This window comes from Thalassophryne amazonica, chromosome 4 (genome assembly GCF_902500255.1).
Source record: "Thalassophryne amazonica chromosome 4, fThaAma1.1, whole genome shotgun sequence".
NCBI lineage: Eukaryota > Metazoa > Chordata > Actinopteri > Batrachoidiformes > Batrachoididae > Thalassophryne > Thalassophryne amazonica.
Window position 1 is genome coordinate 94,464,071 of NC_047106.1, and position 26,943 is coordinate 94,491,013.

Below are 26,943 nucleotides of genomic sequence, written 5' to 3' on the forward strand. Positions count from 1 at the left end.
ATGATCAATCTATCTTTATTAGTTGGCTATGTACCACAGGCTTTTAAGGTGGCAGTAATTAAACCATTACTTAAAAAGCCATCACTTGACCCAGCTATCTTAGCTAATTATAGGCCAATCTCCAACCTTCCTTTTCTCTCAAAAATTCTTGAAAGGGTAGTTGTAAAACAGCTAACTGATCATCTGCAGAGGAATGGTCTATTTGAAGAGTTTCAGTCAGGTTTTAGAATTCATCATAGTACAGAAACAGCATTAGTGAAGGTTACAAATGATCTTCTTATGGCCTCAGACAGTGGACTCATCTCTGTGCTTGTTCTGTTAGACCTCAGTGCTGCTTTTGATACTGTTGACCATAAAATTTTATTACAGAGATTAGAGCATGCCATAGGTATTAAAGGCACTGCGCTGCGGTGGTTTGAATCATATTTATCTAATAGATTACAATTTGTTCATGTAAATGGGGAATCTTCTTCACAGACTAAGGTTAATTATGGAGTTCCACAAGGTTCTGTACTAGGTGTTGTGTGGGCCGCTGAAGAGGAGGTACTGCTGGCCCACCACCAGAAGGCGCCCTGCCTGAAGAGACAGGGACGCCGGAGCGCAGCCGCTTATGCAGTCGACTTCCGCATCGCGGCTGCGAGGTCCGGCTGGAATAACGCTGTGCTCCGCGTCGCCTTTGTAAACGGACTGTCGTCAGTCCTAAAGGAGCACCTAGTGGCCAAGGATGAACCGCGGGAATTAGATGGGCTTATTGATCTCGTTATACGGTTAGACAATCGGTTGGAGGAACGCCGTCGGGAACGAGACGAAAGACGTGGCCGGGCGCGCGCCGTCCCTCTTCCTTCCGGGTCCAAGAAAGGTCCGCCCTTCCCACACCCCCTGGCCTCTACGTCCCGTGGGGCGACAGCTCCCCCTGCTGACGAAGCTATGGACACGAGCAGGGCCACATTTAGACCACCTAACAGAGGAGGTTTCCACGCGGGGCGTGTTTTGTTTGTGGCTCAATGGAGCATCAATTGAGCGATTGCCCCGAACGGTTAAACACCAACGCCCGCCCCTAGAGACTGGGCTTAGGGTGGGCCAAAAAATTCACGTGGGACACACACATATTGCCGCACGACTCCCAGTTACAATCCTTAGTGGGGATTTAACCCTTCAGGCCCCAGCACTGGTAGACACAGGGTCAGAAGGGAATCTGTTAGACAGCAGATGGGCCAGGGAGGTAGGGCTCCTTCTGGTGGCGCTACCTACACCATTGCAGGTGCGAGCACTAGATGGCACCCTACTCCCTTTACTCACACACAAGACACCACCAGTAACTCTGGTAGTGTCAGGGAATCATAGGGAGGAGATTGAGTTTTTTGTGACTCCTTCTACCTCCCGTGTGATTCTGGGGTTCCCCTGGATGTTGAAACACAATCCCGGATTGATTGGCCGTCCGGGGTGGTGGTACAGTGGAGCGAAACCTGCCATCGGATGTGTTTGGGATCCTCGGTTCCTCCCGGTTCCCAGGCTAAGGAGCAGGTCCAAGTACCCCCCAATCTGTCGGCGGTGCCGGTTGAGTACCACGATCTTGCTGACGTTTTTAGCAAGGATCGGGCACTCACTCTTCCCCCGCACCGTCCATATGATTGTGCCATCGATTTGTTGCCAGGCGTGGAGTTCCCGTCCAGCACGCTGTACAACCTCTCCCGACCTGAGCGCAAATCGATGGAGACCTACATCCGGGACTCCTTAGCTGCCGGGCTGATCCATAACTCCACCTCTCCGATGGGAGCGGGTTTCTTTTTTGTGGGAAAAAAAGATGGCGGTCTTCGTCCATGCATTGATTATCGGGGGCTGAACGAGATCACGGTTCACAACCGATACCCGTTGCCTTTGTTGGATTCAGTGTTCACCCCCCTGCATGGAGCCAAAATCTTCACAAAGTTGGATCTTAGGAACGCATACCACCTAGTTCGGATCCGGAAGGGAGACGAATGGAAGACGGCATTTAACACCCCGTTAGGTCATTTTGAGTACCTGGTCATGCCGTTCGGCCTCACTAACGCCCCCGTGACGTTCCAAGCTTTGGTTAATGACGTCTTGCGGGACTTCCTGCACCGATTCGTCTTCGTATATCTGGATGATATACTCATCTTTTCTCCGGACCCTGAGACCCATGTACGGCATGTACGTCAGGTCCTGCAGTGGTTGTTGGAGAACCGGTTGTTTGTGAAGGGTGAGAAGTGTGAGTTTCACCGCACTTCTTTGTCCTTCCTGGGGTTTATCATCTCCTCCAACTCCGTCGCCCCGGATCCGGCCAAGGTCGCAGCGGTGAGAGACTGGCCCCAACCTACAAGCCGTAGGAAGCTGCAACAGTTCCTCGGCTTCGCAAATTTCTACAGGAGGTTCATTAAGGGGTATAGTCAGGTTGTTAGCCCCCTGACGGCCCTGACCTCACCAAAAGTTCCCTTCACCTGGTCGGATCGGTGCGAAGCCGCGTTTAGGGAGTTGAAACGCCGGTTCTCGACTGCACCGGTCTTGGTGCAGCCCGATCCTGGTCGCCAGTTTGTGGTTGAAGTGGACGCCTCTGACTCAGGGATAGGAGCCGTGCTATCCCAGAGCAGAGAAACCGATAAGGTTCTTCACCCGTGTGCCTATTTTTCCCGCAGGTTGACCCCAGCAGAGCGGAACTATGACGTGGGCAATCGAGAGCTCCTTGCGGTGAAAGAGGCCCTTGAGGAGTGGAGACACCTGCTGGAGGGAGCGTCAGTGCCTTTCACGGTTTTCACTGACCACCGGAACCTGGAGTATATCAGGACCGCCAAGCGACTGAACCCCAGGCAAGCCCGCTGGTCACTGTTTTTCGGCCGTTTTGACTTCCGGATCACCTACCGCCCCGGGACCAAAAACCAAAGATCGGATGCCCTGTCCCGGGTGCATGAACAGGAAGTCAAGACCGAGCTGTCGGATCCACCGGAACCCATTCTCCCGGAGTCCACTATCGTGGCTGCTCTGACCTGGGACGTGGAGAAGACCGTCCGGGAGGCCCTGGCACGGAGCCCGGATCCTGGAACAGGACCGAAGAACAGACTATACGTCCCACCAGAGGCCAGGGCTGCCGTCCTGGACTTCTGTCACGTGTCCAAACTCTCCTGCCACCCAGGGGTGCATAGGACCGTGGCAGTAGTCCGGCAGTGCTTCTGGTGGGCGTCCCTGGAGACTGATGTCCGGGCTTACATCCAGGCCTGCACCACCTGCGCCAGGGGCAAGGCTGACCACCAGAAGGCACAGGGACTTCTACAGTCACTTCCTGTGCCTCACCGCCCCTGGTCCCACATCGGTCTGGATTTTGTCACAGGCCTCCCGCCGTCCCGGGGACACACCACCATACTCACGATAGTGGACCGTTTCTCCAAGGCGGCCCACTTCGTGGCCCTCCCGAAGCTCCCGTCGGCCCAGGAGACGGCGGATCTCCTCGTCCACCATGTTGTCCGGCTGCATGGGATACCAACAGACATCGTTTCGGATCGCGGTCCCCAGTTCTCCTTGCAGGTGTGGAGAAGTTTCTGCCGGGAACTGGGGGCCACTGTAAGCCTCTTGTCTGGGTATCACCTGCAGACTAACGGACAGGTCGAACGGGCCAACCAGGAGTTGGAGCAGGCCCTCAGGTGCATGACCTCCACACACCCGACGGCTTGGAGTGAACATCTGGCCTGGATCAAGTACGCTCATAACAGCCAGGTGTCCTCTGCCACCGGCCTCTCCCCGTTCGAGGTGTGTCTGGGGTACCAGCCCCCTTTGTTTCCTTTGGTGGAGGGAGAGGTCGGTGTGCCCTCGGTCCAGGCCCATCTGTGGAGATGCCGTCGGGTGTGGAGCACCGCCCGTTCGGCCTTGTTGAGGGCCCGGACGAGGGCTAAAGCCCATGCAGACCGTCGATGGTCCCCGGCCCCCGCATACCAGCCCGGGCAGGAGGTATGGCTTTCCACCAAGGACATTCCACTCCAGGTCGAGTCCCCCAAATTAAAAGACCGATTCATTGGACCCTTCCCCATCCTCAAGGTCCTCAGTCCTACCGCAGTGAGGCTTCAACTCCCGGCCTCACTGCGGATCCATCCGGTCTTTCATGTCTCCAGGATAAAACCGCATCACACCTCGCCCCTCTGTGCACCCGGTCCAGCGCCACCTCCTGCCCGTATTATCGACGGGGAGCTGGCTTGGACAGTTTGCCGGCTCTTGGACGTCCGTCGAATGGTCCGGGGTTTCCAGTATTTGGTGGACTGGGAGGGGTATGGACCCGAAGAACGCTCCTGGGTGAAGAGGAGCTTCATCCTGGACCCGGACCTCCTGGCCGATTTCTATCGTCGCCACCCGGACAAGCCTGGTCGGGCGCCCGTTGAGGGGGGGGTCCTGTTGTGTGGGCCGCTGAAGAGGAGGTACTGCTGGCCCACCACCAGAAGGCGCCCTGCCTGAAGTGCGGGCTTCAGGCACGAGAGGGCGCTGCCGCCTCAGGAACAAGCCGTGGTGACAGCTGTCACCCATCATCCGTGACAGCTGTCACTAATCAACACATCTGGTATAAAAGCAGGAAGACACCTCCACCAAACTGCCGAGATATCATCTTCATCTGGAGGTAATACTCTCAGCCCTTTTTGTGAGATTTATAAATCTGTTATTGTGAGTGTTTGCAGGAGAACCGGTCGTTTTTGCGGAGGCTGTGCAAGACGGCGCTCCTTTTCATCTGAGACCGCTGCAACGTGTTGAGTGAGAGGTGGAGGTGGCATTCCCACCATTGTTACTGGGTGTTCACACACCCACCCTTTGACTGTCTTTTGCTTTCTGCCAGCAGTACCAGATCCGACACGCCGGGAAGGTGGCCACCTGGGGACTCCGGGACTTGGCGGCTCCAGTATTCCTCGGGTTCAGGTGGCGGTGGAAATCGTGTGGTTCCGGTTCGTTTCCAGACGGGCGTCTCCTATCGTCGAGCCTGCCCACACGACACCTTTATTAATTGACTGTTGCACATTCTGAATCTGCTGTGTTTGGTTGTGATATTCACAACAGTAAAGTGTTATAATTTGACTCCTTCCATTGTCCGTTCATTTACGCCCCCTGTTGTGGGTCCGTGTCACTACACTTTCCCAACACTAGGACCAATTTTATTCACTTTATACATGCTTCCCTTAGGCAGTATTATTAGACGGCATTGCTTAAATTTTCATTGTTACACAGATGATACCCAGCTTTATCTATCCATGAAGCCAGAGGACACACACCAATTAGCTAAACTGCAGGATTGTCTTACAGACATAAAGACATGGATGACCTCTAATTTCCTGCTTTTAAACTCAGATAAAACTGAAGTTATTGTACTTGGCCCCACAAATCTTACAAACATGGTGTCTAACCAGATCCTTACTCTGGATGGCATTACCCTGACCTCTAGTAATACTGTGAGAAATCTTGGAGTCATTTTTGATCAGGATATGTCATTCAAAGCGCATATTAAACAAATATGTAGGACTGCTTTTTTGCATTTACGCAATATCTCTAAAATTAGAAAGGTCTTGTCTCAGAGTGATGCTGAAAAACTAATTCATGCATTTATTTCCTCTAGGCTGGACTATTGTAATTCATTATTATCAGGTTGTCCTAAAAGTTCCCTGAAAAGCCTTCAGTTAATTCAAAATGCTGCAGCTAGAGTACTGACGGGGACTAGAAGGAGAGAGCATATCTCACCCATATTGGCCTCTCTTCATTGTCTTCCTGTTAATTCTAGAATAGAATTTAAAATTCTTCTTCTTACTTATAAGGTTTTGAATAATCACGTCCCATCTTATCTTAGGGACCTCATAGTACCATATCACCCCAATAGAGCGCTTTGCTGTCAGACTGCAGGCTTACTTGTAGCTCCTAGGGTTTGTAAGAGTAGAATGGGAGGCAGAGCCTTCAGCTTTCAGGCTCCTCTCCTGTGGAACCAGCTCCCAATTCAGATCAGGGAGACAGACACCCTCTCTACTTTTAAGATTAGGCTTAAAACTTTCCTTTTTGCTAAAGCTTATAGTTAGGGCTGGATCAGGTGACCCTGAACCATCCCTTAGTTATGCTGCTATAGACTTAGACTGCTGGGGGGTTCCCATGATGCACTGAGTGTTTCTTTCTCTTTTTGCTCTGTATGCACCACTCTGCATTTAATCATTAGTGATTGATCTCTGCTCCCCTCTACAGCATGTCTTTTTCCTGGTTCTCTCCCTCAGCCCCAACCAGTCCCAGCAGAAGACTGCCCCTCCCTAAGCCTGGTTCTGCTGGAGGTTTTTTCCTGTTAAAAGGGAGTTTTTCCTTCCCACTGTCGCCAAGTGCTTACTCACAGGGGGTCGTTTTGACCATTGGGGTTTTTACGTAATTATTGTATGGCCTTGCCTTGCAGTGTAGAGCGCCTTGGGGCAACTGTTTGTTGTGATTTGGCGCTATATAAATAAAATTGATTGATTGATTAATTAAACCCTACGTACCGGCCCAGGCTTTGCGTTCTCAGGGTGCAGGACTACTTTGTGTCCTTAGGGTGAATCAGAAGTCTGACGGTCATAGAGCTTTCTCTTATCGTGCCCCTGTTCTGTGGAATGATCTCCCCACGTCAATAAAACAGTCAGATTCTGTGGAGACTTTCAAGTCCAGACTTAAGATGCACTTGTTTTCCCTTTCATATGGCTAGCATACTGGCATAAAATAGTTTTATGCTTTTTGCTCTTTTAATTCATTTTTATTAGGAAACGGAGCGTGCCGCTGCCTCAACTTTACCTAAATTCTGGGTCTTTTAGTGAAGCTTAAGGCTAGTGGCCAGCAATCACCTTAGTATTTCCTGTTTTTCTTGTTGTTTAATGCTTGGTTTCAGTGCAGAAGGTTCTGGGTTCAAGTCCCACCCCTGCCACATTTCTCCATGTAATGTGGAGTTGCGTCAGGAAGGGCATCCAGCGTAAAACCTGTGCCAATTCAACATGCAGATCCACCTTGAATTTGCTGTGGCGACCCCGAGTGCAAACAAGGGAGCAGCTGAAGGGACTTACTTGTTGTTCAATGCTGGCAAATTATACTGTATTTCTTGTCTTTCTGATGCCTGATTTTGTTTTTTCTCTCTGTTTAAGGTGCAGCTCCATCCTGAGATGGGTGTGGTATTCGTGCTGGAGACCCTCCAGACCTGTGCACCAACTGCATTTCCTGTATATTTGTTTTGTGAATTGTTCTGTAATTATGTCTGTAGCATGGCCCAAGCAGAGGGTCACCCCTTTGAGCCTGGTCTGCTTGACATTTCTTCCTCAGAAGGAGTTTTTCCTTACCACTGCTGCTCTGGGGGTTGGTAAGGATAGACCTTACTTGTGTGAAGCGCCTTGAAGCAACTCTGTTGTGATTTGGCGCTATATAAATGAAAAAATAAAGAAAGAAAATTTTTACTTATTTTTTGTCTAAATAGAAAAAATAATCTTGTCAAGCATTTTTTTTTTTTTTTACATAAGAAAAAATATCTTATTGTGGGAAAATCTCACTTTTCTTAATTTTTTTTCTAGCTAATATCAAGCTGTATACAATCAAACAAAGGAACAAGATTGTTTTCCTTATTTTAAAACATAGGCTAATCTTAAAATAAGAATTCCATCTAGTTTTAAGACACATTTTGATTATTCAGGGCTTAGACATTTTTCTAGTTTTGAGAATTCTAACCAAGTAAATTTTTCTTACCCCACTGTCAGATTTTTTTTTTTTTTTTTTGCTTAATTCAAGACAGTTTGGCTCGATTTCGGATTATTTGACTTATTTTGAGAGGAACAGTTTTTGCAGTAAAAATACTACACACAGTGATTCCAATTACAATGCAGACTATTAAGACAGTTTGGAGTTTTTTTCTGTTGTAATATTCACACTGTGCTTTCTGAGCATCAGCGAGTTGGATTTTTCGGCGCTGTTGTCACTGTCACCATTGTCAACGCCCAGCATTTATTGTTTCCTGTTTGCACATAGCAGCTCCACCTGCTTTTGGTCATTACGAGAGCAGCGCTGCGTTCTCTTCACACCAACACAAACTACAAGCAGATCAGCATGGTAAGACTTACTTAACACTTATTACAGATGGATGAACCAAGACGTCGTATGGAATCTATGAATGAGTTACGATAAGATTGTGCTTACACTTCACCATCAGAAGTCAAGTTCTGTTATTTCTTTCATTCTTCTCACCTCCTTTCCTCTCATCACCCCCACCCCTTCTTTCCTCCTCTCAATTATTCTTTCTAGGTGTTAAATTGCTCAAACCTCAATAACCTGCTGGAGCGCTACTACTTGTCGCCTTTCTATGGACTTGAGTTCTACTTTGGTTTCCCCGACAACCTGTTGGTTGTTCTTGGTTACATATTTTGCTTGCCAAAGTGGCAAAGCACCAATATTTATCTATTCAATCTGGCTGTGTCTGACCTTATTTTCCTCTCCACATTACCGAAGCTCTCCATCCTTTTTATGGTTTGGATTAGCATGGACCGCTTCCTGCTTATTAGACATCCAACACGAACCACTTCCTGCTGAGGCCACAGGCGGCGCTGATCGTCACAGGGCTGAGCTGGGTCGCTATCAACGTGGAGGTGGCTCCCCTGATAAGTCTCATGGTCCACGACCTGCGGACAGGAAACTGGAGTATCTGTGAGGATTTTACAAGTCTAACTGGGGACATCAGTCTGTTAGGCTACAGTCTTGGACTAACTCTGACCGGATATGTTATGCCTCTGCTTGTGCTCTGCTTTTCATCCCATCAAATTGCACAAATTCTCCATGCTCAAGAAAAAGCTCTGAAGCACAGCACTAAATCATACAAGCGGCCTCTCAGGGTTGTTACAGCAGCTGCAGCCATGTTTCTGGTTTTATACACACCATACCACGTGATGAGGAATGTCAGAATAGCATCAAGGCAGACCTTGTAGTGCAGGAGCTAGGTGACATTTATTCAACATGAAAGGTGCGGAAGGTCTGTAGTATCAGAAATGCTTATGAGGCTAAATTGTGCCAGGAAATGCGATTCTTAAGTTTTGCAAGTGGTGGGTGTGGCTAGGGGCCACACCCAAAGTACCCCACAAAATGGGTTTACTTAACATCGGAGGTGCAGACTTCGTTCCAATGCCAGTTGATGCAGGTGTATTTACTGAATGGAAAAATCCAACTTAAGAAGATTTTTTTGGTGGAAGCACTAATTAAGAACATAATTAATTAGTGCTAATTACAGTTTTATTTAACATAAAAGGTGCACAGTTGAAACAAACTTCATAACATAGTGACAAATCTCAGTAGTCAGAAAAATGAAGTTAAGAACAAAAATGATGGTGCAAAGACCCCTTTAGAATGGTCATACCAAGATACCCCCAAATGGTATTATATAGCACAATAGGTTTAGACTTAATTTCAATTCACTGAAACCCTATTGTTAAATCCTTTTGGAAGGTCACAGTTGAAAATGACTTCATTACGTAATACGACATCTCGGGATATATATATATATATATATGTATACTCAACAAAAATATAAACGCAACACTTTTGGTTTTGCTCCCATTTTGTATGAGATGAACTCAAAGATCTAAAACTTTTTCCACATACACAATATCACCATTTCCCTCAAATATTGTTCACAAACCAGTCAAAATCTGTGATAGTGAGCACTTCTCCTTTGCTGAGATAATCCATCCCACCTCACAGGTGTGCCATACCAAGATGCTGATTAGACACCATGATTAGTGCACAGGTGTGCCTTAGACTGCCCACAATAAAAGGCCACTCTGAAAGGTGCAGTTTTGTTTTATTGGGGGGGATACCAGTCAGTATCTGGTGTGACCACCATTTGCCTCATGCAGTGCAACACATCTCCTTCGCATCATCTGTGAAGAGAACACCTCTCCAACGTGCCAAATGCCAGCGAATGTGAGCATTTGCCCACTCAAGTCGGTTACGACGACGAACTGGAGTCAGGTCGAGACACCGATGAGGACGCCGAGCATGCAGATGAGCTTCCCTGAGACGGTTTCTGACAGTTTGTGCAGAAATTCTTTGGTTATGCAAACCGATTGTTTCGGCAGCTGTCCGAGTGGCTGGTCTCAGACGATCTTGGAGGTGAACATGCTGGATGTGGAGGTCCTGGGCTGGTGTGGTTACACGTGGTCTGCGGTTGTGAGGCTGGTTGGATGTACTGCCAAATTCTCTGAAACGACTTTGGAGATGGCTTATGGTAGAGACATGAACGTTCAATACACGAGCAACAGCTCTGGTTGACATTCCTGCTGTCAGCATACCAACTGCACGCTCCCTCAAATCTTGCGACATCTGTGGCATTGTGCTGTGTGATAAAACTGCACCTTTCAGAGTGGCCTTTTATTGTGGGCAGTCTAAGGCACACCTGTGCACTAATCATGGTGTCTAATCAGCATCTTGGTATGGCACACCTGTGAGGTGGGATGGATTATCTCAGCATAGGAGAAGTGCTCACTATCACAGATTTAGACTGGTTTGTGAACAATATTTGAGGGAAATGGTGATATTGTGTATGTGGAAAAAGTTTTAGATCTTTGAGTTCATCTCATACAAAATGGGAGCAAAACCAAAAGTGTTGCGTTTATATTTTTGTTGAGTGTATATATATATATATCAATCAATCAATCAATTTTTTTATATAGCGCCAAATCACAACAAACAGTTGCCCCAAGGCGCTTTATATTGTAAGGCAAGGCCATACAATAATTATGTAAAACCCCAACGGTCAAAACGACCCCCTGTGAGCAAGCACTTGGCTACAGTGGGAAGGAAAAACTCCCTTTTAACAGTCAGTACTCTAGCTGCAGCATTTTGAATTAACTGAAGGCTTTTTAGGGAACTTTTAGGACAACCTGATAATAATGAATTACAATAGTCCAGCCTAGAGGAAATAAATGCATGAATTAGTTTTTCAGCATCACTCTGAGACAAGACCTTTCTGATTTTAGAGATATTGCGTAAATGCAAAAAAGCAGTCCTACATATTTGTTTAATATGCGCTTTGAATGACATATCCTGATCAAAAATGACTCCAAGATTTCTCACAGTATTACTAGAGGTCAGGGTAATGCCATCCAGAGTAAGGATCTGGTTAGACACCATGTTTCTAAGATTTGTGGGGCCAAGTACAATAAATTCAGTTTTATCTGAGTTTAAAAGCAGGAAATTAGAGGTCATCCATGTCTTTATATCTGTAAGACAATCCTGCAGTTTAGCTAATTGGTGTGTGTCCTCTGGCTTCATGGATAGATAAAGCTGGGTATCATCTGCGTAACAATGAAAATTTAAGCAATACCGTCTAATAATACTGCCTAAGGGAAGGATATATAAAGTGAATAAAATTGGTCCTAGCACAGAACCTTGTGGAACTCCATAATTAACTTTAGTCTGTGAAGAAGATTCCCCATTTACATGAACAAATTGTAATCTATTAGACAAATATGATTCAAACCACTGCAGCGCAGTGCCTTTAATACTTATGGCATGCTCTAATCTCTGTAATAAAATTTTATGGTCAACAGTATCAAAAGCAGCACTGAGGTCTAACAGAACAATCACAGAGATGAGTCCACTGTCCGAGGCCATAAGAAGATCATTTGTAACCTTCACTAATGCTGTTTCTGTACTATGATGAATTCTAAAACCTGACTGAAACTCTTCAAATAGACCATTCCTCTGCAGATGATCAGTTAGCTGTTTTACAACTAACCTTTCAAGAATGTTTGAGAGAAAAGGAAGGTTGGAGATTGGCCTATAATTAGCTAAGATAGCTGGGTCAAGTGATGGCTTTTTAAGTAATGGTTCAATTACTGCCACCTTAAAAGCCTGTGGTACATAGCCAACTAACAAAGATAGATTGATCATATTTAAGATCGAAGCATTAAATAATGGTAGGGCTTCCTTGAGCAGCCTGGTAGGAATGGGGTCTAATAAACATGTTGATGGTTTGGATGAAGTAACTAATGAAAATAACTCAGACAGAACAATCAGAGAGAAGAGTCTAACCAAATACCGGCATCACTGAAAGCAGCCAAAGATAACGATACGTCTTTGGGATGGTTATGAGTAATTTTTTCTCTAATAGTTAAAATTTTGTTAGCAAAGAAAGTCATGAAGTCATTACTAGTTAAAGTTAATGGAATACTCAGCTCAATAGAGCTCTGACTCTTTGTCAGCCTGGCTACAGTGCTGAAAAGAAACCTGGGGTTGTTCTTATTTTCTTCAATTAGTGATGAGTAGAAAGATGTCCTAGCTTTACGGAGGGCTTTTTTGTTGGGTATTTTCTCCTCCAAACATTCTTAAAACCTTGATAAGACAAACAGAGTCAAGAAACACCAGTGAGACAGAAAGTCAAATTAATCACGCGCGGAGTGCGGCCAGGCTGTACACCAAGGCTACACTAAAGTCTGGCCTGTGCTCCCGCTCTTTTTATTAGAGAAGCCCTCATTACATCATAAAACTTGTCCTAAGGGGGGGGGGGGGGACAACGCGAGACAAGTTTCTTCCCGTAACATAACACATACGTCAATAAGTGCAGCTGTAAGGAAAAACAGTTTCTTTCTTTTACTCTTATCGTCGAAGGTCAGCACATCTCGTTCGTCTGTTGCAGTTATCAGCTGTTCTGCATCTGCCTGGAGTGTCCTGTCGTTCACACTCCTTCACACTAAGCATCACATCACAACAGTCAAAACAACCTTCAGTTCTCTTACTCCCAGTTCAGCCTGACCCCAGCATGCTAAAACAAGGTTGAATAACACGTACAGTCTCAGGGTTAGGTGCAAAACAGCACAACACCGTTCTCATGAGAAAGAAGACAAAGGTACAAATGTTTAACAGTGATAACATATATACAAAATCTTTAACATTCCCCTCCTGTTTATTGCCTGTTAAACATACAGTAGGCATCACCCAGCTTAGTTAGTTAGTTTATTAACTTAGTTTATTCTGTCCACGTTTTTATTAATTGAACACCACCAACAGATGGAAGATTCGAATCCAGCTGCTATTTGATCAACCAGTTTATACTCGTCAGGCACTCCTCTGGGGACTCCTATTGCATCAATATATGTTGGATTTCCCACTCCTTTCCAATCTCTTTTTACTCTATGTCTGGCTATGCCTTTCTGCCAATCTTCAGGAATAAGAGAGGCTGCATATGTCGTAACGTCTTCAGGGGTCATGGGTATAGCTTTAACTGGTAACAATAATGATATTAATGCACAATAACCTGACACGTTTCGTGGCAGTCTGTCAAAGATTCTGTTATCACCACACCACCACCACACGTCACTTCGGCTGACTGGTATAAATGAACCGTTTTTCTGTATTATTCGACTACACCACTTGTCTTATTACTTTTTCAGCTAAAGCTTCATAGGCTAAGAGTGTGTTAACTCATCACGTCAACAGTTCAAGCTTGAACTGGAGTTGTGAGCTTTTCAATATCATCATAATTCTCAGTACAGTCATTATAGTTTTCTCCACTAAGGTCTGACTGTTTCAATGCTTGATATTTTGGCATAGTTTGTTGGAAGGCCAGATTACACTGTACAAATGTATTTGACACCATTTTGCCAACCATTGTTTTGATATAAGGGATCACACAACACATGCAAAGTCCAATCAGAAGTAGGACTATAATAACTGGTGTCACCATTTTCAATAGTAACTGCCAACATGGTCCTGAAGTCAACCAGGACCAGGGATTCCACCGGTTCACGGCTAGGGTGTCTTTATGCATTGCATCACGAAGTTTATTCAGCTCTTCCAATGCGTCCTGCATATCCACTGAATGAATGGAGTCTGGGATGAAAGTACAGCATGTTGTGTTCAGCAGAACACAAACTCCTCCCTGTGAACCAGTAAGCAAGTCTAAAACCATGCGATTTTGCATCACCATGGTACGTAAAGCATCTATTTCAGTGTTTTGAGCTGCTACTATTTTTTTAGTTACATTCATGAACAGACCCAATCGATAATTCAGAGTTTCAATCATTAATGAATTTTTTCCCACTCCTATCCAGGGGAACAATGAATGTGCTATTTTATCTCCTACAGACCACAATTTTTGGTCCTTTGGTACATCCGAGCCCCACATGTGATTATGTGGTAACACATCTGGGTATATCAATCTCCTCCGTCTGGTGCTGCCATTCTTCTCTGTGGAGGTCCTTGGCACTACCACATATGTATGGTCAGTCACCTGGGTAGGTGCACACACACCACCCCAATTTGGTGGGAGACTCATGTACAGTCTGGAACCACAAAGCCAATAGATGTCATCATACACCGGAGTACCATTTACAGGTGGTAGCAAAAACTTACTATCATAAGCACATAATTCATCCGTTCCCCATGGACAGGAGCCTGTATAATTACATCCCCGTCCAATGTGATGAAGATAAGTACCATCCACATATTATGTTTTGGTTAGGCTTAAATTATTTGATAAAACATACGTTTGGGTACACAGACGTTTCTTAATTTTACCTACAGTTTTATTCCCTGTCCCGTAAAAGCAAATTGGGAATGGCCGTTGTGATGACAATTTAACGTGATGATATTTTTTGCGTTTCCCTTCAGTCTAGTCAATGGAGCAGCACTTGGGCACGCTTGTACGTCCTCTGTTGAAATCCCTATCATATAAGTGGTTGCACTGAGGCAAGTGGTGTTAGAACTGCCCCCGAAATACAGTTTGATTATGCATCCGTATGATAAGACATTCTGTCACCCTAGCAGGGTACGGTTTAGCCGTCAGAGCTGGGTGTGTTGAGGATATAGGTATTTGCGAACAAACATAACAATTAGTAACGTAATTCCATAGCCAATAAATGAACATATCTGTACCACATATTAGTATGGTATATATGAGGGTGTCCATCTGTCTCATTCACATTATGAATAAACCTCTTCTGACGTTGCTTGCGTTGTTCTCTGGCTCGGTCCACAGTGAGCTGCAATTCTTGGGTCAACCACCAGGCCAGGAATCCGAGGAGCACGAAACACACTAAGATCACAACGCAACCGGCTGCCCTACCAACAGTCCGGCAGCGGCGGCGCTGAGCACGCCGCTCCGGGGTCTGCTGTAGTTCAGTCATGATTGCTAGGATACAGTGTTGTTAACCAACCTCACCTAATAGTGCAAGGATCTCCCTGCTTCACTGGCATTGAGACAATCTATTGCTAATTAAATAGACTCCCTTTGTAGCCAGACTTCCCCTTACACTGTGGAGGCAGCCAACACACGCTGTATCTTACAGTGATGTATCCACGTTGATCTCTCCGCTATCTTTACTGCAGTTGGTGTTGTTAACAGCACTTGGTATGGACCTTCCCAACGAGGACTGGACCAGTTCTTCCTCTTAATCACTCTGATGAACACCCAGTCTCCTGGCTAGACTACTGGAAGGCCGTCCTGTGGAAGATCAAAATTATTCGGCAGTAAATGTGTTTAAGTTATCTCTTTCTGTGTTAATGTCTTTTTCATAAAATTTGCTAATGTTTGTTCCTCATCTGCTGTTTTAGTATCCATGTCAAAATTGGTAGACGATATGGTCGTCCATAAAGTATCTCAAATGGTGTTAACCCTGATGGTGTTGGTGTTATTCTCATATACAATTTTACTAGGTCCAAACATTCAATCCAGGTTCGTTTTGTCTCTTCTATACATTTCCTTAATCTTATTTTTATTGTGCCCTGTCCTTTCCACTAATCCTGCACTGTGTGGATGATAAGCACAATGATTTTTGAGATTGACCTGTAGCGCTTCTCCTACGTATTGCACTATTGTATTAACAAAATGCGCTCCATTATCTGAATAAACTGTTTCTGGTATTCCAAATCGTGGAATGATGTCTTTGCACAATGCTTTAGCCACTGTAAGTGCATCTGCATGTTTTGTGGGGAACAATTCTACCCATTTTGAGAACGCATCAATTATGACTAAACAAAATTCCTTCCCTTCATGTTTACTCAGCTGTATATAATCCATATGAATCACTTGAAAGGGATATTGTGGTGTTGGAAATTTGCCTCTTTGGGGTCTCAAATTGCCTTGTGAATTGTGTTTTGCACATGTCATGCATGCTCTACAATGCTGTTTTGCATATGCATCGAACCCATAAAGACAAAAAATAGATTGCAATTGCGATATCATACCCCCTGATGAGACATGCGTCACGCCATGGCTCATAATAGCCGCCCATTTAAACATATTTTTTGGCAATATGGGTTTCCTTTGTGGTCACACGTACAAATCATTTGCATATGTAGCTCCTTTATTTATCCACATCTGTTTTTCTCTTTCAGTCGCCTGCTGTTGCATGTCAGCAAGCAGTGTACGACCTAAATGCAAATCTGGAGTGGTGTCCTGTACAACAAAAATAGAAGAAGCTGCTGCTGCCTCTTTTGCTGCTCTGTCAGCAAAATCATTTCCTTTTGAAACACTGTCAGAGCCTTTGGTGTGAGCCGCACATTTGCATATAGCAATCTGTTGAGGCAATTTCACAGCTTGCAGTAGTGCAGTTAGGAGAGTGGCATGAGTCACCGGCTTTCCAGATGATGTCACCATTCCACGCTCTTCCCACAGTTTTGCAAACACATGCACTGTGCTGAAAGCGTACTGGCTGTCTGTATAAATTGATACAGCCGTACCTTTAAACAGATAGCAAGCTGCAGTTAAAGCAACTAATTCAGCTGCTTGTGCTGAAAATGACGATGGCAATGAAGCAGAGTCCAATACTTCTGAATTTATGACAACAGCATATCCAGATTGCGTTTGTCCATAAGCATTTTTTGCAGTGGAAGAACCATCCACACACAATTGTACTGTTTGGGATGGGTGTGTCCCGGAGGTCTGGGCGTGCTTTCGTACAGACTGTTGCTACATCAAGACAATTGTGCGGCTCACCATCCTCAGGTAAAGGTATCAATGTGGAGGGATTCAATGTTGTACAGCGCTCTACCGTAAGGTGTGTTTGTGATAATAGCAAGGACATGCACGAAAGATGTCTTGCTGGGGACAAAAGGCTCATGTTTGTCTGCAACAGAAGTGCAGAAACTGCATGTGGAACTTTCAGTGTCAACTGATGGAATAGAACAACATTACTGCTACTTTGAACAGCCATAGAGGCTGCAATAACAGCTTGTACGCATGGTGGTAGAGCACTTGCCACTGCATCCAATTTAGATGAGTAGTAGGCAACTGGCCGTAATTTTGAGCCATACACTTGAACCAAAACACTAGTCATGAACTTATTCTTACAATCAACTGTTTGAATGAATGGTTTACTATAATCTGGTAGTGCCAAAACTGTGGATGACACTAATGTTTGTTTTACTTTTACAAAAGCTTCCTCAGCTTCTTTGTTCCATTCCAGCACAGTTGACATTGAAATATCATCCTTGTACATCAAATCAGAAAGTGGACTAGTCAATTCTGCATAACAGGGAATCCATGCCCTGCAGTAATTAGTCAGTCCAAGAAATGACATCATCTGCTTTTTGGTTTGTGGTTTTGGAGCGTGCAAAATTGCTTCCTTCCTGTCAGACAGGATCGTGCGCCCAGTGGCTGATAATTCATGTCCTAAATATTTTACTTTATCCCTACACAACTGAACTTTGTTTTTACTCACTTTGTGGCCATTATCAAATAAGAAACATAATAATGCCACTGTGTCAGTTATGCAGTTTTCTCGTGTGTTAGAGGCAATCAAAATGTCATCAACATACTCCTGCTGCTAATAAATCCTCTATTACTGGCCTGATTCCTTCAATTGCATCAGGTTTCAATGGATACTGTCTTACACATGGTCTGTATTCTGTTTTTGGTCTTATAACTACAGGTTGTGCATTTTTAATCAGTCCTACGTCTGAAGGACCTGTTGTCCACAATCCTGATGGTACAGAAGAGAGAAGATCATCCTCTTCAGGACTCAACTGAAACACTCAGGATTGTGAAGTGGACACATCAATATGTGTTCCAGCTGTCAGCACCAGTGAGACATTAACTGGCACTTTATACAATTTAGTTGATGGACTGAACTCCGTTCATGGTCCAACTCTGCTCCAATCAGTGGCTGACAAAGCTGTTATGACTGTCAGTCCCAATTCTTGCCATTCTGTCAAATATGGCTTACAAAGTGACACATGTAATGGCATACCTGTGAATCTCAATTTTAAAACATCTTCAGTGGCACCTGTCACTGTTATGACAGCTGTGGAGTTGCCATCATGAATCAAATCTGTCATTGTCAGCTTCACAGGTGAAATGTCTTTCAATTTGTTTTCATACACAGGTGTTCCTGGCAATATGCCACTGTGGACCATAAATACACTCTCAAATCTGCATCTAAACTCTGTCCATGGTTCTCCTGCTTTCTGTGTTGTCCTGGTAATTTCAGTGTAATTTATTTTTGGTCCTAACACACCTTTTGCTCGTGTAATCATAGCCTTCACTCGTGTTTGCAAGACTGGATCATCATGTGGCAACGGTACGCCATCCTGGTCTGCAGGATTCCAGTCTCCGCGTATCTGACTCCATTTAGGGCCACATGCTTTCATCCACACCTGTTGGACTTCAGGTCCACTAAGGTGGTAAGAACTTCTAATGTTTTCTATATCCTGCATAAATCCCTCGATATCGACATGTGGCGATGGTATCATGTCGACTGCTGCTTTGATATCATCAGCATTCCATGTTCGATATACGAGCATGGTTGATCAATGTCCTGCTGTTCCTGCACGTGGATTTGGTACTTCTATCATAGGATAGGCACCTCCCTGGTCACTGTGTTCCACCATGGGAGGGGCTGTAGGCACTCTCGCTTGACTGCGTGTTTGTGGTTTTTCTGGTTTTTCTGGTTTTTCACTTTTTACCTTAGGTTTTACTGCCAAATCATACTGTGGTGGCGGTACATCGTCATCCTCTGGTAGAGGAGATAAAGGTGTTGTTGTCACCGACGATCCAGCCGGCGGTGGTTGTTGAGGCTGTTCTGGTTCTCTGTGCTGAATTATCACATCTTCTTCTGCCTTACCTACAGCTTTCTTTTTCCTTGCTTTCTCTAATCGTCGCTTCTCTGCTCCCTTCCGTCTGTTCTCTGCTTCCTCCTCCCAAAATGCCACTAAATCTGCCCCTACTTTCTGCATCTTTTTCTCATCACCTTTATGTTCCTGTTCTAACTCCTTCTTTAGCTTCTGTATGCTGATCAGGTTCAGTCGTCCGTCAAAGTCATGTTTATTTATCCAGGTCTCCAATTTCTTTGTTGCTTTTGGATTTTTTGCTTCCATAAATTTCCAGTCGTCAGTTGATAAATTTTCCTTATTTTTAGACGTCTTACCCCCCATTTTTATTATCCCTTGTTATAATTTGGACTTCAGACGGGGGCACACCTAGGGTGTTCTAAATCTGAAGTTTTCACTTCTTTGGATGTGACAATTAATTTGCCATTGTGTGGTTGATTCCTTTCACCTCCCCGTAGGAAGCGGAATCACTTGCCTTCGCTTCCACACGCACGGTTGTCACTAACGTTGTCCAAAGTATTACACTTTCACACAGTTATTCTATTTACACTTACACAAAACACTATTTACACATAGAAACACCTTTAATAACCGTACGCGTATTCTTAGGCCAGGGGAGCTCGCCCTCCCGTGAAATTTAACTAATGTCCTGCATTAGGGGACTCCGCCGTCGCTGCTAGATTTAACTGCCTTTTTACAGTGCACGTATTTCTACCCGGGATTTCCTTTACGTATTAAAACAGAGGAGTCCGTACCCTCCTTCAGAATTTAACTACGTGCGCTCCTCGCAACCGTAGAGGAGTCCGCCCTCCTTACAGAGTTTAACTGTGTTTCATTAACAGACGATTCTGTATCATCGCTTACGGAGTTTAACTGTTTTATGTGATCTGATCACCACTCACTCAGTACTGTTACAAAGAAATTCTACTCACTGACTCGACCTCCTGTCTGTCTCCTTCGGGAAAATCTCGTCAACCAGACGATGCCAACGGCGGTCGACAATTGCAGACACGATCAATCGATCGGACCTTGGCCAAGGATTTACGTCTGGACTTGACGACCTCCGCCGGACACCTCCGGTGTTGTTGAGATCCCGGACGAGCCCCCAGTCAATGTTGGGTATTTTCTCCTCCAAACATTCTTAAAACCTTGATAAGACAAACAGAGTCAAGAAACACCAGTGAGACAGAAAGTCAAATTAATCACGCGCGGAGTGCGGCCAGGCTGTACACGTACACCAAGGCTACACTAAAGTCTGGCCTGTGCTCCCGCTCTTTTTATTAGAGAAGCCCTCATTACATCATAAAACTTGTCCTAAGGGGGGGGGGGGGGGGGACAACGCGAGACAAGTTTCTTCCCGTAACATAAACACATACGTCAATAAGTGCAGCTGTAAGGAAAAACAGTTTCTTTCTTTTACTCTTATCGTCGAAGGTCAGCACATCTCGTTCGTCTGTTGCAGTTATCAGCTGTTCTGCATCTGCCTGGAGTGTCCTGTCCTTCACACTCCTTCACACTAAGCATCACATCACAACAGTCAAAACAACCTTCAGTTCTCTTACTCCCAGTTCAGCCTGACCCCAGCATGCTAAAACAAGGTTGAATAACACGTACAGTCTCAGGGTTAGGTGCAAAACAGCACAACACCGTTCTCATGAGAAAGAAGACAAAGGTACAAATGTTTAACAGTGATAACATATATACAAAATCTTTAACATTTTTATAGAGCAACAGACTCTTTTTCCAGGCTAAGTGAAGATCTTCTAAATTAGTGAGACGCCATTTCCTCTCCAACTTACGGGTTATCTGCTTTAAGCTACGAGTTTGTGAGTTATACCACAGGAGTCAGACACTTCTGATTTAAAGCTCTCTTTTTCAGAGGAGCTACAGCATCCAAAGTTGTCTTCAATGAGGATGTAAAACTATTGACGAGATACTCTATCTCCCTTACAGAGTTTAGGTAGCTACTCTGCACTGTGTTGGTATATGGCATTAGAGAACATAAAGAAGGAATCATATCCTTAAACCTAGTTACAGCGCTTTCTGAAAGACTTCTAGTGTAATGAAACTTATTCCCCACTGCTGGGTAGTCCATCAGAGTAAATGTAAATGTTATTAAGAAATGATCAGACAGAAGGGAGTTTTCAGGGAATACTGTTAAGTCTTCAATTTCCATACCATAAGTCAGAACAAGATCTAAGATATGATTAAAGTGGTGGGTGGACTCATTTACATTTTGAGCAAAGCCAATTGAGTCTAATAATAGATTAAATGCAGTGTTGAGGCTGTCATTCTCAGCATCTGTGTGGATGTTAAAATCGCCCACTATAATTATCTTATCTGAGCTAAGCACTAAGTCAGACAAAAGTTCTGAAAATTCACAGAGAAACTCACAGTAACGACCAGGTGGACAATAGATAATAACAAATAAAACTGGTTTTTGGGACTTCCAATTTGGATGGACAAGACTAAGAGACAAGCTTTCAAATGAATTAAAGCTCTGTCTGGGTTTTTGATTAATTCCATTCCAGCTGGAATGGAAGATTGCTGCTAATCCTCCGCCCCGGCCCGTGCTACGAGCATTCTGACAGTTAGTGTGACTCGGGGGTGTTGACTCATTTAAACTAACATATTCATCCTGCTGTAACCAGGTTTCTGTAAGGCAGAATAAATCAATATGTTGATCAATTATTATATCATTTACTAACAGGGACTTAGAAGAGAGAGACCTAATGTTTAACAGACCACATTTAACTATTTTAGTCTGTGGTGCAGTTGAAGGTGCTATATTATTTTTTCTTTTTGAATTTTTATGCTTAAATAGATTTTTGCTGGTTATTGGTAGTCTGGGAGCAGGCACCATCTCTACAGGGATGGGGTAATGAGGGGATGGCAGGGGGAGAGAAGCTGCAGAGAGGTGTGTAAGACTACAACTCTGCTTCCTGGTCCCAACCCTGGATAGTCACGGTTTGGAGGATTTAAGAAAATTGGCCAGATTTCTAGAAATGAGAGCTGCTCCATCCAAAGTGGGATGGATGCCGTCTCTCCTAACAAGACCAGGTTTTCCCCAGAAGCTTTGCCAATTATCTATGAAGCCCACCTCATTTTTTGGACACCACTCAGACAGCCAGCAATTCAAGGAGAACATGCGGCTAAACATGTCACTCCCGGTCCGATTGGGGAGGGGCCCAGAGAAAACTACAGAGTCCGACATTGTTTTTGCAAAGTTACACACCGATTTAATGTTAATTTTAGTGACCTCCGATTGGCGTAACCGGGTGTCATTACTGCCGACGTGAATTACAATCTTACCAAATTTACGCTTAGCCTTAGCCAGCAGTTTCAAATTTCCTTCAATGTCGCCTGCTCTGGCCCCCGGAAGACAATTGACTATGGTTGCTGGTGTCGCTAACTTCACATTTCTCAAAACAGAGTCGCCAATAACCAGAGTTTGATCCTCGGCGGGTGTGTCGTCGAGTGGGCAAAAACGGTTAGAGATGTGAACGGGTTGGCGGTGTACACGGGGCTTCTGTTTAGGGCTACGCTTCCTCCTCACAGTCACCCAGTCGGCCTGCTTTCCCGGCTGCTCGGGATCTGCCAGGGGGGAACTAATGGCGGCTAAGCTACCTTGGTCCGCACCGACTACAGGGGCCTGGCTAGCTGTAGAATTTTCCATGGTGCGGAGCCGAGTCTCCAATTCGCCCAGCCTGGCCTCCAAAGCTACGAATAAGCTACACTTATTACAAGTACCATTACTGCTAAAGGAGGCCGAGGAATAACTAAACATTTTACACCCAGAGCAGAAAAGTGCGGGAGAGACAGGAGAAGCCACCATGCTAAATCGGCTAAGAGCTAGTAGCTACACTAAGCTAGCGGATTCCTAAAAACACGCAAAGTGAATAATGTGTAAATAATTTAGAGGTGATTCAGCAGAAGGAGTGCTTTAGTTAAGGCACGTAAAGATTACACTGGGAAACAAATCGTAATCTAGATAACTAGATCAATCTAACTGCGCAGATTAAACAGCTAACAGATACAGAAAAACACCGCTGTGCTCCGGAACAGGAAGTGATACAATACCGCAGTGAGAGCCAACCACCAGTTATATAAAAACTTAAACTGTGTTTTTCCATCTTGATCATTGGGTAAAAGTACAATTTACTACAGGTGTAATATAAATTCAATAATTTGTTGTCCTAGTAAGTAAATGCTGTAATCAGAATAGAGCAAACCGAAAACACAACTTTTTTTCTAACTAATTTTGATAGTGATTATGTTGTTGAGACTCAGAGACAAATGTATTCTGAGATATTTTGATTGTGAATATGTTGTTGCATCAAATGTATTATTAGATAGCTTGCATATGCCTATATTTAGATGGCTTTAGTTACAGTCATACATATTTCATGTCAATCTACAATGCCAAAATGTTGGAAGACTATCCAATTTTGTCTTTTGAACAAAGTATATTTTGCCCAAAATAGTTACAGTTATACCATTTTTCCTCTGATTACCCAATGGTCATTCAACATGTTTTAGAAAGTATAGCAGTTGAATATATCAGTTGCACAGGTAGGAGCATTATGATGTCTGCTACTTAATACTTTAATGATAATGATTTGTATAAAAGCATATATTATACATTATACTTCTTTGCTTTTATACAAATCATCCTTCTTATTTTATTTGTAAGGAGTGACTTTCGGCATTACTTTTTCCTTATCCCTCCGAGATGTGGTATTATGTAATGAAGTAGGTTTCAACTGTGACCTTCCAAAAGGATTTAACAATAGTGAATACCCCTTTAGTGATTGGGGGTATCTTGGTATGACCACTCTAAAAGGGGTCTTTCTGCCATAATTTTTGTTTTTAAGTTAATTTTTCTGACTACTGAGATAAATTAAATAAAACTGTAATTAGCGCTAATTAACTATGTTCTTAATTAGTGCTTCCACCAAAATAAATGTTCTTAAGTTGGGTTTTTCCATTTAGTGAACAGTCCCACATCAGTTGGCACTGAAATAAAGTCTGCACTTCCCATGTTAAATACAGTGGTCCATCGCTATATTGCGGTTCACCTTTCGCAGCCTCGCGGATTTTTTTTAGTGCAATTTTGCATGCTTCTTTTTCTTTTTCTTTTTTTTAACAGCGCATTGTGTTCTGCGTCCTCATCAGGCGGGCTGGTCAGCATCACCGCAATTGCTCTCACTGCCTCCGACGCGGCTCCACTGTCTGCTGTGCGGAGTTGCAGCCAAAATCTGGCAACAGGTCCAGAGACTATGCTCGCTGTTTTGATGCAGAGCGCTCCAGCAGCCCGCACTGATAGAAATCAGTAGCGCTGCATGGTCTCGGTAACCTCAGCTGCAAGAGCTCCGTGGCCACTGAGAGAAGTTTGTATCTTTTTTATGACTTGGATTCTTTGCGGGTCCCGCATCCATCCCGCAATGGTAACACCGGAGGCAGTGAGCGAAGGGAGAGCACGCGCATTGTGTTCTGTGTGTGTCTGTTCATAAGAATCTTCTCGCCCAGAAGAAAAAAAGAGCGCCAACAACTACCCATAACTGTGTTCTTCACTCGGAAAAAGACACCTGCACCGAGGTGTCTCTCAGTCGAAAAACACGCTGCACAGCGAAGCCAGGACGAAGAGGCGTGATCAGAGGAACTGTGAAATACTGGTCAGTCACTATTAATAATTTGTTATGTGTCCAACCTCGTAGGTTGATTGTTAAAATTAAATTTGTTAGTTCTAAAAGCCATCATAATTATTTATATGAAAACGTTCTATTTTTATTTCTCAAACAAATGTTTGGGCCTGAAAACAGGTTTTGATCTTTGGTTTCATTCTATAATACTGGACTTATTTTTCTACTAAGGTTTGAACTTTGAGAGTGTTTACACAGGAGAGAAAAGTGAGAAAATGTGTGTAGTGAGGGGTTTTACAGCCTTAAAACATCTATAAAAATTGTAAAAAATAACGCTGACTACTTCGCGGATTTCACCTATCGTGGGCTATTTTTAGAACGTAACTCCCACGATAAACAAGGGACCACTGTAAATCCATTTGGGGGGGGGGGGGTGGCAGGGGGTGGCCCTTCTTAAGGGGTCTTTCCACCATCATTTTTGTTCTTAAGTTTATTTTTATGACTACTGAGATGTGTCACTATGTTATGAAGTTTGTTTCAACTGTACACCTTTTATGTTAAATAAAACTGTAATTAGCGCTAATTAACTATGTTCTTAATTAGTGCTTCCACCAAAATAAATGTTCTTAAGTTGGGATTTTCCATTCAGTGAACAGTCCCACATCAATTGGCACAGAAATAAAGTCTGCACTTCCCATGTTAAATAAATCCATTTTTTGGGGGGGGGGTTCTTAAGGGATCTTTCCATCATCATTTCAACTGTGCACCTTTCATGTTAAATTAAACTCTAATTAGCATTAATTAATTGTGTTCTTAATTCATGCTTCCACCAAAAAAATTTTTCTTGAGTTGTATTTTGTCATTCAGTAAATACACCTGCATCAACTGGCATTGGAACGAAGTCTGCACCTCCCATGTTAAATAAACCTGTTTTGGGGGGTATTTTGGGTGTGGCCCCTAGCCACACCCACCACTTGTGAAACTTAAGAATCACATTTCCTGGCACAGTTTAGCCTAATAAGCATTTTTGATACTACAGACCTTCCGCACCTTTCATGTTGAATAAAAGTCACCTAGCTCCTGGACTATTGGTAGGGCTGGAGTCATGCACAATGAAGTACATAAAGGTTGTGTACATTGTGACCCGACCGATTACCTACTTGCACAGTCATCAACCCAGTCTTCTACTTCTTCATGGGTGATAAGTTCAGAGAGTTACTGTTAGCAAAACTGAGACAGGCAGTAATGAAGACGGAGAGACAAAGGGAACCATAATCTTAAAACTCAAGAGACCAGTACAAAAAGGAAAGACCTGTATAAAACACCTGTATAAAAAGAAACAGAACTGAACTGTGTGCGGATGCACATGTGTTACTAAGTTTATTTTGTTTTCAAACTGTAATTTCTATGTTTTGTTTCAATGTTACTCAGTGCCATCTATTAAAATACAGTCTTGTATGTTTTTGTGATGTATGGTCTCATTTGTGTTAATTGTGTGTAAATTGTATATGAGTTTTTATGGGTATCTGTGTCTGTTTTTCGATTTTTCCAAATGGGCATTGAACACTGCTTAAGTATTGATGATGGCAGTACTTATTCCCAACTTGTAGGGAGCGACTGAGTTTGATTTCTCCCAGGCTGGCTCCTGACCACGCTCTCACAAGTGCCACTAGCTTAGCTTATGTCTAGCTAAAAGTGGATGCTCTTGTTATGGCAGAACAACTTTCCACAGTTTCTGGGGATTCTGTGTTAGTACACGCCCGTGGCCGGTGTGCTTGTGATATATTCCTGAGATAATGACTATATCTCATCTAAATCAATTCTAAAATTTACCAGTAATAATATTATAACGAGAACTGAAGTTTTAAGAGTTGCCATAATAAATATTTAAGAAACTTAAAAGTTTATGAGCATTGTAAACATTGACATGATGGAGTTTGATGCGGAAGAGTTCAGAAAGATACAATTGGGATGTTTTGATTACCATTTACAGTTGGCGATGAAAGACTTGGGTGTTAACTTTGTGTTAAAGTCAGAACAAGAAGCTGCACTGAAACAGATCTATCTGGAAAGAGACACATTCTGTGTGTTATTGCTCCAACGAGAGTGGCACGCTGAGCAGTTTCACGAAAGTAGTCCGACGAGCTCAATCTGTGGGCGAGCAGCTATCCCACAATGTCAAAATAGCAGAAATGTTGGTCCAATGAGAGTGGCGCTCTGAGCAGGGTGGCATCCTGAC

At 44.0% G+C, this 26,943-nt stretch overlaps 1 pseudogene; it reads left to right on the forward strand.

Moving 5' to 3' along the window:
* Nucleotides 1-8,011: 8,011 nt before the first annotated feature.
* Nucleotides 8,012-25,979, forward strand: LOC117508499 (annotated as a pseudogene).
* Nucleotides 25,980-26,943: the final 964 nt, after the last annotated feature.